This window comes from Fukomys damarensis, unplaced genomic scaffold (genome assembly GCF_012274545.1).
Source record: "Fukomys damarensis isolate Sample0158 unplaced genomic scaffold, DMR_v1.0_HiC HiC_scaffold_19, whole genome shotgun sequence".
Taxonomy (NCBI): Eukaryota; Metazoa; Chordata; class Mammalia; order Rodentia; family Bathyergidae; genus Fukomys; species Fukomys damarensis.
Genome location: NW_022900931.1, coordinates 5,954,701 through 5,966,419, shown reverse-complemented (window position 1 = coordinate 5,966,419; position 11,719 = coordinate 5,954,701). Strand labels below are relative to the sequence as shown.

The 11,719-nt window shown below is 53.4% G+C and overlaps 1 protein-coding gene across 1 annotated transcript in view; it reads right to left on the bottom strand.

The window, feature by feature from the left end:
• Positions 1–11,719, bottom strand: part of Tcf20 (transcription factor 20) — a 105,271-nt gene that overhangs the window by 93,118 nt on the left and 434 nt on the right. The gene's annotated exons all lie outside the window — the stretch shown is intronic.

Genomic DNA, 11,719 nt, shown 5'->3' with positions numbered 1-11,719 from the left:
GACGCGGCAGCCGGAGTCGCGCCTGGTGCCCTGCGCAGCTGCGAGGCATAGCTCCTTGCCTTCCCTGTACCATCTTGGCCTGTCTTAAGGGTGGCCGCGAGCCAACTTTCTGGGGAGTTGGTGGCCCAGAGTCTCTCACTAGGATTTCTGAAGCTCCCGGAAGTCTCCAAAACTCGAGTCGCACCTTTGACAAGCCGTCCAGTGGGACCCAATGCGGGGCCCCTACCCACCACGCCTCTGCTGTCTGGGAATCGTTGTGTTGCTGCCTTTGCCCTCTCGGTTTTGGATAAACTTGGGCCCTCTCTGAGCCTACGTTTCTTCTCCCATGAAAAGCAAGAGGATGCAGAAAGCCTGCTGGACTCACGCTCCACAAACACCATTGCCCTCTCCTGCGAAGGAGCGGAGATGGCTGCGAGGTCTGGCAACCCAACCCTAGGTCCAGAAATGACTGGGAGATGTGCCGTGCCGTGATGTCAGCCTGCCCCAGCCTTCCTTTTCCAAAGCAAAGGAAGGACTTGACTTTTTTGCCTTAAGAAGTCTCCTTTGTAGAACCACTGCGTAGATGCAGTGTCCTGTGATCCTCGCTATCCACAGCCAGTGAGAAGGGGATGTGTTTGCAGTATTTGTATCATGCTTTCCACTCACCCAGTAACCTGGACAAATTTTATCCCCCCTTTGGGCCTTGGTTTCCCATTGGTACAGTGGGAAGGAGAATCTGGATTAGATGTCCTTAATGTGAGCTAAAACTGCTAGCTCTAAATTAGACCCACATCTGTCCTAGATGTTAGGGGAGTGTGTGGCTTCCTCTTCTGCGGCAACTCGACTTGAAAGTGGTCCGAGATTGTGAAGGCTTCAGGAAGCAGGTGGAGGCTGATGAGTCTTCAGGTGTAGCCTGTGGCCCAGGTTGAAGCATGCAAGTCCCCCAGGCCTAGCCTCACCCTTTCACCTTTCACCCTCAGGGAGAGCAGTTACTGCTTTGCCTTGCCTGCTATCACCTAGGGAGGATCGGGGGATCCCAGGTAGGGCCTAGCTTGGTTCTGGCCCCCCTTGCAGAAGGATGTGATTGGGGAAGGCATTGACTTCTGGCTTCTATCCAACCTCGCCAAGTGGAGCCGGCTCCAGTGCAGGTTGGGACTATTCCTGGGGATTGATTCCCCAACACCTCCTGCATGCCAGGCAGGGTGCCAAGATCTCCCAGGGCAGAGCTTAACAGGCTACCAGGCCCTGCCTGCTGGCTGTTCCCATTGTTCTTGCAACTGTTTCATTTTCAAATTCTCAAGCACCAAGACTTTTAAGACTAGTACCTGGCACCTTCAGCCTGAGTTGGGCTGCAGAGGGAAAGGTGGGAGGGACTCGGCAAAACCACGTTTCTAGTCAAAAATGGGAGAATCCAACGGTGTTTCCTAAAGACTGGGTGTGAGGGGCACCCTCATCTTGAGAGAATTCATGAAAAAGGGAAGCCCTTTTCCTCACAGCCTTCTGTGCCATAATTCTTACCTTTCTTCCCTTCTTCCTCAGCTCACTCTGTCTCAGGGTAGGAGGAGGAGGGGAGCCACAGCCCAGCCTCATTCAACTGGGAAAGACTACTGGAAGATCCCTCTCTGGCTCCAGGCTCTTGTTTGCCTCCTACTTCCTAAAACCAGCCTAACCCTGAAGGCCCCTCCCCACTCTTCCAAACCCTACTGGAACACAGCCCAGCTAGCTGACCTTCACCTGGAAACTTCCCCTGTCCTCCTGCAAGGCCAGCCAGGCCTCTTAGCCACTGGTGACCTGTCAGTTCCCTTCCAGTACCATGTGGAGGCAGAATAGGCACGACCATCACAGCTAACAAAAGTGGCCTTAGACAAGTCACTTCACCTCTGTTGGTTTCTTTGGCTGTAAGACAGGGATATTACCTTACTAAGGGGTATTATAGATAACTAAAGAAAGATGTGTAAACAACCTCATACAGTAGCAGGCAGGTATCCACCCTAGTTACAGTTCTGTGATGGGAACACAATGTAACACATGAACCTGCCTGGGAGGCAGAGAAGTCATTGCCCATAGTCCTACAGTGGCTGAAACACAGTAACTAGGAGCCCTTTCCCCTTTGATCCCATTAGCTCTGTCTCAAATGTATGGATCTTGCTTTCCCTTTTACGCTTTCTGGTCTGAAAGGAAAAGCCGATCAGCTGTTGTTTTTCCCCCTTTCTCCTAACCCAGACCACTCAAAAAGATACTTACTCAACTAAATCTGTGTGTATCAATTCCAGAGGCAAAATTAATCCTTTCCCTCCTCCTCTGGCTCAAAGATGGCTTTTGGAAACCCTGTGTCACTCCTTTTATTACAAACTCCTCTGCCCTCCTCCAGGCACCTGGGCCACTCCAGGATTACAAATGGAGCCTTCTGCCTCTAGGTCATTGATTCCACTACCGTCTGTCAGCACAGATTGATCGAGGAGCCTGGCCCTGCTCAGCAGATCAGTGACTTGTGCAAAGCGAGCCAGTGTGTCGGTGCCTTCAGCAGCAGGCGGATGTCCTTCCTCTCACTGACTGGCTCTCCTGGGCACCCAGATAGCCCTCACCTTTTATCCTTCAGCAGGCCTGGCTGCCCTTCCGCTAGGAGGGGCCACCTGTGAATAATCCCAAGCACACCAAGGAGGAAGCCTAGCATCCCAGGAGGCAACTTACAAATCTCTGGGTGCCAGAGCAGGAAGCTCCTCAAAAGCATCCTGCTGAGCCTGTCCCAAACCAGGCAAAGTGCAAAGCAGGGGCAGCCTGATGCTTTGTAGGCACACATGCCCTCACTGGATGGGAGCTCCCGTGGACTAGAAGGTGCTGAAAAAGAGGAGAGGGCTCAGAACAATTTTTTTTCTGTCAAGGTCAGGGAAGGCTCCAAAGCTGGGGTGGGGGCTCCTAAACAGAGGGCCAACGAATACTAAGATTGGAGTATTGGATAGCAAACAGCTGCTGTGGCCAGCCCACTGTACCCAGTGCAGAACAAAGGAGATAAGCTAGAGGCCAGTGAGAGTGGGACGCTGAAGGACCTTGCATCTGTGACATACATGGAATGAATTTGTTTCACAGGGTCTCGTGGTGGCCTCCATTCATCAGCTTGCCCCTCAACTCTGCCCTGCAGGAGCGAAGCTGTGGCTTTCACTGAGCCGTTGGTGAATACATTCATCTCTCCCACTGGACTGTGGATTTCTGCCTCCCTCCAGTGTTTGGCAACCGAAGCAAGAAAGGGCACCGGATCCACAAAAATTACATGTTAATGATGGCGATACAGGTCAGAGAATTCCAAGCTCACAATGAACCAGGTACTGGGAATATCTCCCTTTATCACCCCACTTAATGTCTGTGACACCTGATGAGGTTGATATGGGTGTCACATCTCCCATTTTACAGAATGGACTCTCCAAAGTGGAGGGGGTCTAAGTAATTTGCCACAAGTTAACCAGCTTGGAAGAGGCCAAGCTGGGATTTGAACCCAGGCCTTCAGAAGTTGCACTCAACCACCACACTTGCCAGCACTCAGCAATCACTGGAAAAATGGAAATGGATGGCAAGCTTATTGATTGATGGGCCCAAAAGTATGCAGGAATTGGACAGCTAAGGACAGCAACATCACTGTCATCAGCACCAGCATCTCTCCACAGTGGTGTGTGCAGGTTCTGGAGATGGGGCAGTCTGAGGGCTTCAGGCCTCACACCCTACACCTGGAGGACGCTAGCCTGCCCACCACACAGCAGCCACTGGTGCACCAGCTTGCTCATGTTCATCCATGTGAGTAGGGAGAACACCTGAGCAGGTGCCAAGAAACCTGGGAGGGGGTCGCACTTGCACCTGGACACTTCCTGGGCAAACACTGGGGTTCTACTGCCAACATAGGACATTGAGCCAGAACCAGCTTGGTCTCAGCCGTGTGCGTGCGTGCGTGCATGCACACATTTCACCAAATCATCCAATGGCTCAGAGTCTCAATTTCTTCATCTGCAAACAGGGGAAGTCAGGTTCCCTATCTGGGTGATGTCATACACACCTCACCAGAAGCCTGTGAGGCAGAGATTGTTATCTTCATTGGACAGAGCAGGAAACAGGTGCAGAGAGGCTAAGAGATTTCTCCCAAGTCACAGCGAGCAAGAAGCAGGGCTGGGATTTGGACCCACTCAATCACTTGGAGCACCACAAAGGGTTAAGTGAAGAAGAAATGATCTAATAGTCCTAGTGACAAAAGCACACTTTAAGCACTTCACCTGCATTAACTCATTTAATCCTCACAACAAACCTAGGAGGCGGTATTGTTCTGACTTTATTTTGCAGGCAAGGAAACAGGTTCAGAGCAGCTAGAAGGGAAGGATCTGAGCTGGAATTTGAACCCGGGCAAGGGGGGCTGCAGAGCCCCTGCATTGCTTTATCATGAGATAACAATAGGGAGGTTCCTTTCCATTGGGATTATTTCTGCTTGAAAACTCAAGACTTTTAGCCACATCATTGTCTGGGCTCCACAGGAAGGCAGTGCCACATGCTGAGGCATGCTGGGAAAAGACTTTGTTCCATCCTGTTTTGTTGACATGCTCTTCATTTTTAAGCCTGAAACCCAAGCTTCCTGCTAAGAATTCAAACCATGGAGAAAAAAACAGTGATGCTAACGGCCACTACTTCCTGAGCCTCTATGCTCCCTGCACCTGGAGCTCCATGTATCATTTAACCTTAACCTTGCAGCCCCCACTTTTATAGCCAAACAAACTGAAGCCCAGAGTTGCTGAGAAGGTACCCAAAGATGCTCAGCTTATGAGTGCTGGGTCCAGGATTTGCCCTCAGCTCCTCCTCCTGGATCCTGGCTCTTGACCTTAGTGACTGCCTCATTGTTGGGCATTTGATGGAACCGTTTCTGCTCATCTTCTGCCCTGTGCTGGTCATTCAATGTTGAAATGGCTGAGCCACTTAGAAGGGACCAAGATACAGTTGGATCTGGAGCTGGATGTCGGCTTCTCAACGACAGGAGCTGGGAAGAAGGGACAACCATGTCCCTCCAGTGTCTCGGGAAGCAGCCAGGCCTTGTGAGAATCCTTGATGCTGGCTTGCAGCTCGAGGTTACCTGCCGAAGCACATGCACAATGCCACAAACAGAAGGAAGCAGGGGCCAGCACCTTTACCAGCTCTCAATCCACCCTTGGTCCTCGACTGCTCCCTTTTTCCTGGGCCACTCACCCCTTCGGTCCCCAAAGGTCTCCACCTTACTCCCTCTGGCCCTGAAGCTTTCAGTGGATGCTGAGTGGCCTCGGAATGTATGTTCATTCCTATCCTGGAATGCGAAGCCCTCAGCTGCTCTGCTCAGGAGTTGCTTTCCTGTCTGGTGCCTACCTGCTCCCCAAGGGAGCATTGCAGTTTTCTCTCCCCTACAGGCTGAAATTGTATCCTCCTCCAAGTCTTACTCAAATGCCACCTCCTCCACAAAACCCTACCTCTGTTCTTATCATTCAGTTATTCATTCAACAAATACCAAATGAGCCTTCATTCTGTCAGGCATTGAGTCCAAGGGTTTCTGTTATCATGATGGTCATGGTCCCAGGAGACTGTGTGATGATGCTGGAAGAGAGCTCCAAGCAGAAGCAGAGGCACTGCCTAGGCTAAGGCCCCGAGGCAGGGGGAGCAAGTAGGTCTCCTGAAGGGAAAGGAGGCCAGTGTAGTAGACATTAAAGGAAGCTCAGTGTGGTGGCTCACCTGTAATCCCAGCACTCTGGAAGGCTGAGGCAGCAGGATGGAGGTTTTAAACCCAGCCTGAGCAATTTAGCAAGACTCTGTCTAACAACAAAGGGGGGGGGGCTGGGGATGTAGCTCAATTCCTAGCACTGCAAAAACAAAACAAAATAAACAAAACCGAGGAGAAGGAAGAGGATAGAAATAGGAGAAGCTGGAGGGAGTACGAAGGTGAAGGCCACAGAAGGGTTTAGGGTTTTGCGCTAAAGCAAAAGAAAAAGCCATGGATTCAGAGCAGGGACAGTATGCATTACACACCATCCTGCTGCTGCCTGTGGTTGTGACAGCATAGGCCCTGCATCAAGTCAGTGTTCCTGGGGTGAGTCGAGTCCTTCCTCCTGGACTGAGCTCTTAGGGGCAGGGCTGACCTCTGGTCATCTGGCCTCATCCCCATCAGCCAGCACAAGGCATTGTCCCCAAACCTCTGTGGACCGAGCTGATGGACAGGACAACCCACTTCCTCAGAGATCCCCTCCCCCAGGCAAGGCTGCCCACGCAAGGGGCTGTCCCCTTTCTCTGGAAGTTACAATGCTCAAACCAAAGTGAGGCCATGGCTCAGGGAGCTCAAGGAGCTGACGTGGCATTGATGTCCACACCAAGATAGCACATGATGAGACACTGCACCAGGTCATCTTTTGAATGACCAGGAAAAGAAATGAGATTTAACAGCCAAGAAGTGCTTTCAGGTTTACAAAGCACATTTCACTTGAGCATCCCCACACAGTCAACCCTCCGACATGTATAGTTAATGCCCTGTTTTATAGATGAGGAACCTGAGGCCCTGGAGAGGCAGATCCATAATAAGTAGTGACAGAGTCAAGTCTAGCACCTGACCTAAGTATGCCTCCTGTAGAGTCAGGAGGGCTTTCTAAAAACAAAAATAACAATAATAATCTAAACCATTTTAGTGGGCGCAGTGGGCCTGTAATTCCAGCACTTGGGAGGCTGAGGCAGGAGGATTGTCAGTTCAAGGCTAGCCTGGCTTACATATTGAGACTTTGTCTCCAAAGGGAAAAAAAAAAAAAACAGTAAAGTGACATATTTCATCAGGATGTCTGTCACACCAGCAGTGGGAGCCAACACACCAATTCTCAGAGGCTGCGCCCCCTCTGCATCAGATCCGCATGCTTAGCCCCAGGCCGAGCCGAGCACAAGCTCAGAAGGAGGATCCCTGGGCTTAGCGCTGCATATGGCAGGCACTCAGTAAATGCTGAGAGAACTGTGGCTCAGGTGTGCTGGGTATGGTGCTCACGCATCCCTTGCCTTAACTCAGGAGCCTGAGATCATGCAGCCAGTGAGGGGCAGAAACGGGGCCTGAACCCACCGGGCAGTGCCCTTATCACCCCTAAGCACAGTGAAGTGCAGGTGGGCACCAGCAATGGCAAACTCACAAGATAAGAACCTTGTCCCCAGCCTCTGCCCCGCAGTCTCCAGACTCCCAGCATTAAACCTGCCTCAGCTCCTTTTTGCTGGCAGCTGACTGTAAAAGGGCTCCGAGCCAGCTCCCCAAGCGCTGGGATCCTTGGCTTTCTCATCTGTGGACCAGGGACATTATTAGCACGGCCCGCCATGGAGGGCTGCATCCAACACCCACTGAATCAGTGACCCCCATGTCAAAGGCCTCTGCTGTTATTCAATCTCAGGGGCCCTGGGAGGTGGGGTCATTCACACCACCAGCCAACAAGCTCAGGAAGTGAAGTGCCCAGAGCAAGGGGTGGGCTGGGAAATAGAGTAACAAGAGCAATTGGAGCACTGGGATCCTTGGTGGCTGTCAGCCTCAGAACAAGGTGTGGGCTGGCCATGGCTCTCTGGCTCAACAGATGCCCACACCTGGGTACTCCCTACACGCAGCACATGGCAGGTGCACTTGGAGCCTCCGAGGGCCCCCACCCTTACCCAGGAGCAGTGTTAGATAAGTGGAAGGGGCCCCTTCTGCAGGCCACCTTCAGGGTGGGCGGGAAGAAGGCCCTCTTACCCGTGGGCAGACAGTGCTGCCCAAGTCACAGTCCACATGGAAATCTTCCAAGAAAGTCAGGAATGGGAGAATCTCAGCACCTCAGAGCAGCCAGGGACTTGATAGGTGAGCAGACCCAAATCCCCACTGTGCAGATTGGGAACCTGAGGCCCAGGAAGGTGACCAGTGTGCCCAAAGCCCCACAGTACGTGGGGGGCTGTGCCGCGTCTGAGAGGTATTTGGCCCCGTGGGGCTCATGTGAGAGGTGAGTGGGCCCTTGCTGGCCTCCAGGCCTCCCACTCCAGCCACCCACTCCCCTTTGCTCTTGGCCACACGGACAGAGGGCCCTGGTTTAGCATCCTATAGAAAACACCAAATCTCTGGGGCCCCTGAACACTTCGGGTTTGCAGTGCCCAGCCCCCAACTTGCCCTCACACACAGCCAGAGTAGGAAGATTGTTAAATAAGCTAATGGTGGTCAGACAGTGCCTGCCTAATTCACAGTGAGTGCTTAGATGTCTGGACTGGCATGATAATTACCCCATTCTACATCTAGGGAAACTGAAGTTCAAAGGGACTGCGTAATTGGTCTACAGACACCAGGTGATGAGCCGTCACTCTATTTGGCTTCTTGTTTTTGTTTTTTGAGACAGGGTCTCGCTGTAGTCCAAGCAGACTTTGAATTTATGAGTCTCCTGCCTCAGCCTCCCAGAATGCTGAGATTACAGGCATTGGTCACAATGACAAGCTTACTGGGCTTTTTTAAAAAGTTAAATTATTAACTGCCTACCAGGTGCCAACCTAGGGGCCGACAACCCTGTGACGAGTAGCTCTTGTAACTTTCACCACAGCTGTGAGAGCAACACTCCTATCAACCCAGGACACCAAGACTTGTAGAGGGCGGGTGACATGCCTGAGGCCACACAGAGAAGGACTAAGCCCAGAAAGTTGGTCTGAAGCCCTTCTGATGGGGCATGAGGCAGGGACCTCACCACCCCAGAAGCATCCAGGTGCCTCAGTGTCCAGCCTGGACAAGCTGCTCCGGGAAGCCTCGCTCAAGACAGGCTTTTCACTTTTCACTCCAAAAGGTCATGACTCCAACTCAGAGTATGGCCTGGGCTGGTCCTAGGCACCAAGAGTCCCGAGGCTCCAGAGTGAAAGACAACTCAGCATGCAGCCCTGGGTTCAATCCCCAGCACTATGAAAAGTAAGGTCCAGATTAACCCCTAAATTCAAGAACAGGGCCACAAGGGAATCCCAATGCCACAGGGCAGCCTGAGAGGCCGGCTTTGCAAGGTCCTGGAGAATGTATCCAAAGAGCTGAGACATAAATATATCCAGAAAATGAGTTGATGACTGAGCTGTCCGGATGGAACCTTCCTGAAGGATCAGCTCCCCTACCCAGAGAAATCATTTCCCCCTTCCAACCACCTCCAGCCCTCTCCCTGCCTTGCCTCTTACTCTTAAAGGCCTGCTTGCCGTCCCTGCCTTAGCTTGGCAAACTCCTACTAGCTCTTCAAGGCCTTCAAAAGCCACCTCCTCTGTGAAGCCTCTCTTGAGTGCCCTGTAGGAATTCACAGGAGTACCAGGGAGGCCACTTTTTGTCTTTCCCACAGAACCTCAAAACCATACCTGCCTTTAACTTAACACATACTGTGTGCAGTCACTGCACCTGCAATGTCCTTAATCCCCATACAGAAACTGCAGGAAAGTCTCGCTGCTCCCTGTTCCCCCACTACCTTTTAAAACTGGAACTCTGAGGCCAAGCCATTTGTCCAAAGCCACAGCGCAAGTGCATGTTGTAAAGCACATGTAGCCAGCCCAGCAGGCTCCAACTCAGGACTGGCTTACCCCAGACCTCTCAGGGTCACCAAGATAAGGCATCTCCTGTCTCTAGGTGCTAGGAGGGAGCCACCTCCTGAGTGGGCAGGCACTCCGAGACCTGGGCAGGGTGCACTGGGTGACAGGGCCAGCTGGCTCTGGCTGTGGCTCCAGCCTGATCTTCCCAGCAACTCTGGCCAAGAGTTTCTTGAGCCCAAGGGCCTGCCCCGAACCCAATACATTGGCCTTGGAGATACCACCCACACCTCCTTTCTTTTCTGCCTGGCACACAGAGCTCCACAGGGCACCAGAGCCCTATAGGCCATCCGAGTGGCTGAGCCCAAGGCCAAGGTGGTGCACATGGGCAGCTGCTCCTCATATACCACCCCTGGGATATGGCCGAGGTTTGAAGCCCCCTTACAGGTATGGCTGCAAACCTGCCCCCATGTACCAGCCTCCATAAGGAAAACCCCCTACGGGTGGGTTTGTCCAAAGGAAGTGAACCCATCACACTGTCAGGGGTGGGGTTAGGATGTGGCAGCTCCATCCTGATGGTCCCACTCCTTGGGGGATCACCAAGCCTGGATCTCTTCCCATGAGTTCCAGGCACAAACCTCCTCTATGCTCAGCTCTGCGTGGGTACCAGGGATGCACAGGAGATGCTTTAAAAGCCCCTATATCACACCACCCATGCTCTGTACCTAAAAGCCCAACAGGGAGATAGACTCACCAGTCTGGTCAGGGCTGAAAGCACAGCAGGTGGGCAAGGTGTACACCCAAGCCACCCCAACCAAGAGCAGGGGCAGCTTCTTGGAAGAGAATCTGGGTCCAGAAGATTTGACCAGGCACAAGAGGGGGCTGTGAGGTCCAGAGAAGGGACTGGCTCTGGGAGAAATGGACGAGAAATGGACCACAGCCTGAGGTCTAGAGTATGATGGGCCACACCCTTCCCTGACCCTCCACCTGTAAAGGGCTCCTACCCTGGGCACTGAGCTATATCCTGGCCCAAGTCAAAGCCACCCTAGAGGCCTGCTCCAAACAGACTGACACCTGTATTCCTGACACTGCACCTCCCTAAGCCCTACGGCAGCCCAGAGTTGGCCTCTGGCAGCTTCCTGACCAGGGACAGGATACAGCTCCCCGCCCCACTGGGCCCATCAGGGGAGTCAAGGTCCCACGACACTTTGCCAACATCCCCTATCAGGTCAGGCCAGCCCTGGTCTTCTGGCTCAGAAGCCCCATCTCAGCCTCTCTCCAGAGCTCTTGTCTCCAGACACTCTTGGAAAATAGCACTGGGCAGAAGTAGCCTTCAGAGACCACAGGCTAAGAGACCAGTGGACCTGTGACCCTGGCTGGGGACAGGGAGACCTGGGCCGGATGCAGGTGCCAAGGGCAATGGCCGGGGGCGGGAGAGCTGCTCAGGCCTCCCATGGGGCGAGGTGGCTGGGATAGACCTGGGCCGGATGCAGGTGCCAAGGGCAATGGCCGGGGGCGGGAGAGCTGCTCAGGCCTCCCATGGGGCGAGGAGTGGCTGGCAAGGCAGCCAGGAGGGGGCCCACCCCCCCCCGCCGTGCCGGCCTGTCTATCTCTCTAGCTCTTCACTGTGAGATAAATGGAAGAAGTGCACGCCAGGCAGGAAAAAAAGGAGCAACAAATAAAACCCCAAAGCGCCCTGCTCGGGCTCCCTCGGTGGGTCTGGGCCAAGGCCTTGGCCTGGGTTACTTGCTGCTGCTTTTCCCGGGAAACCACTGGTGCCAAATTTGCATTTACCACAAACAGAGACAACACAATGTCATAATCCTTCTCCTGTCATCCTTCCCTCTCTTCCTCCTCCCACCTCACACACACGCTAACACAAAATGACGGCTCCCTCGACAGCCTGAATGAGCAAAGCCCTCGATCTGCTTCTTAATTGTTGGCGTTTCTCTTCGGCCTGTGCTCCGTGCCCACTGCCCGACTCGCAGCAGACCACCCACTGCCCCCTCCTTTGTCCCGCATCACTGCTGACAAATGGCCTGCTGGAAGTGGGAGAATATATCTGGAAATAATTGGGGGATGAGAGGAAGGAGGCAGCCCCCACCTCCAGCCTCTGCCCCTCACCGCTGGGGTCCTGGTGGTGGATGGCTGCCTGGCTGGAGGGGACGGGCACAGGGACAGGGACAGGGAGTTGGCCCCTGGGACCCTGACCCAGGACCTTGCCCTT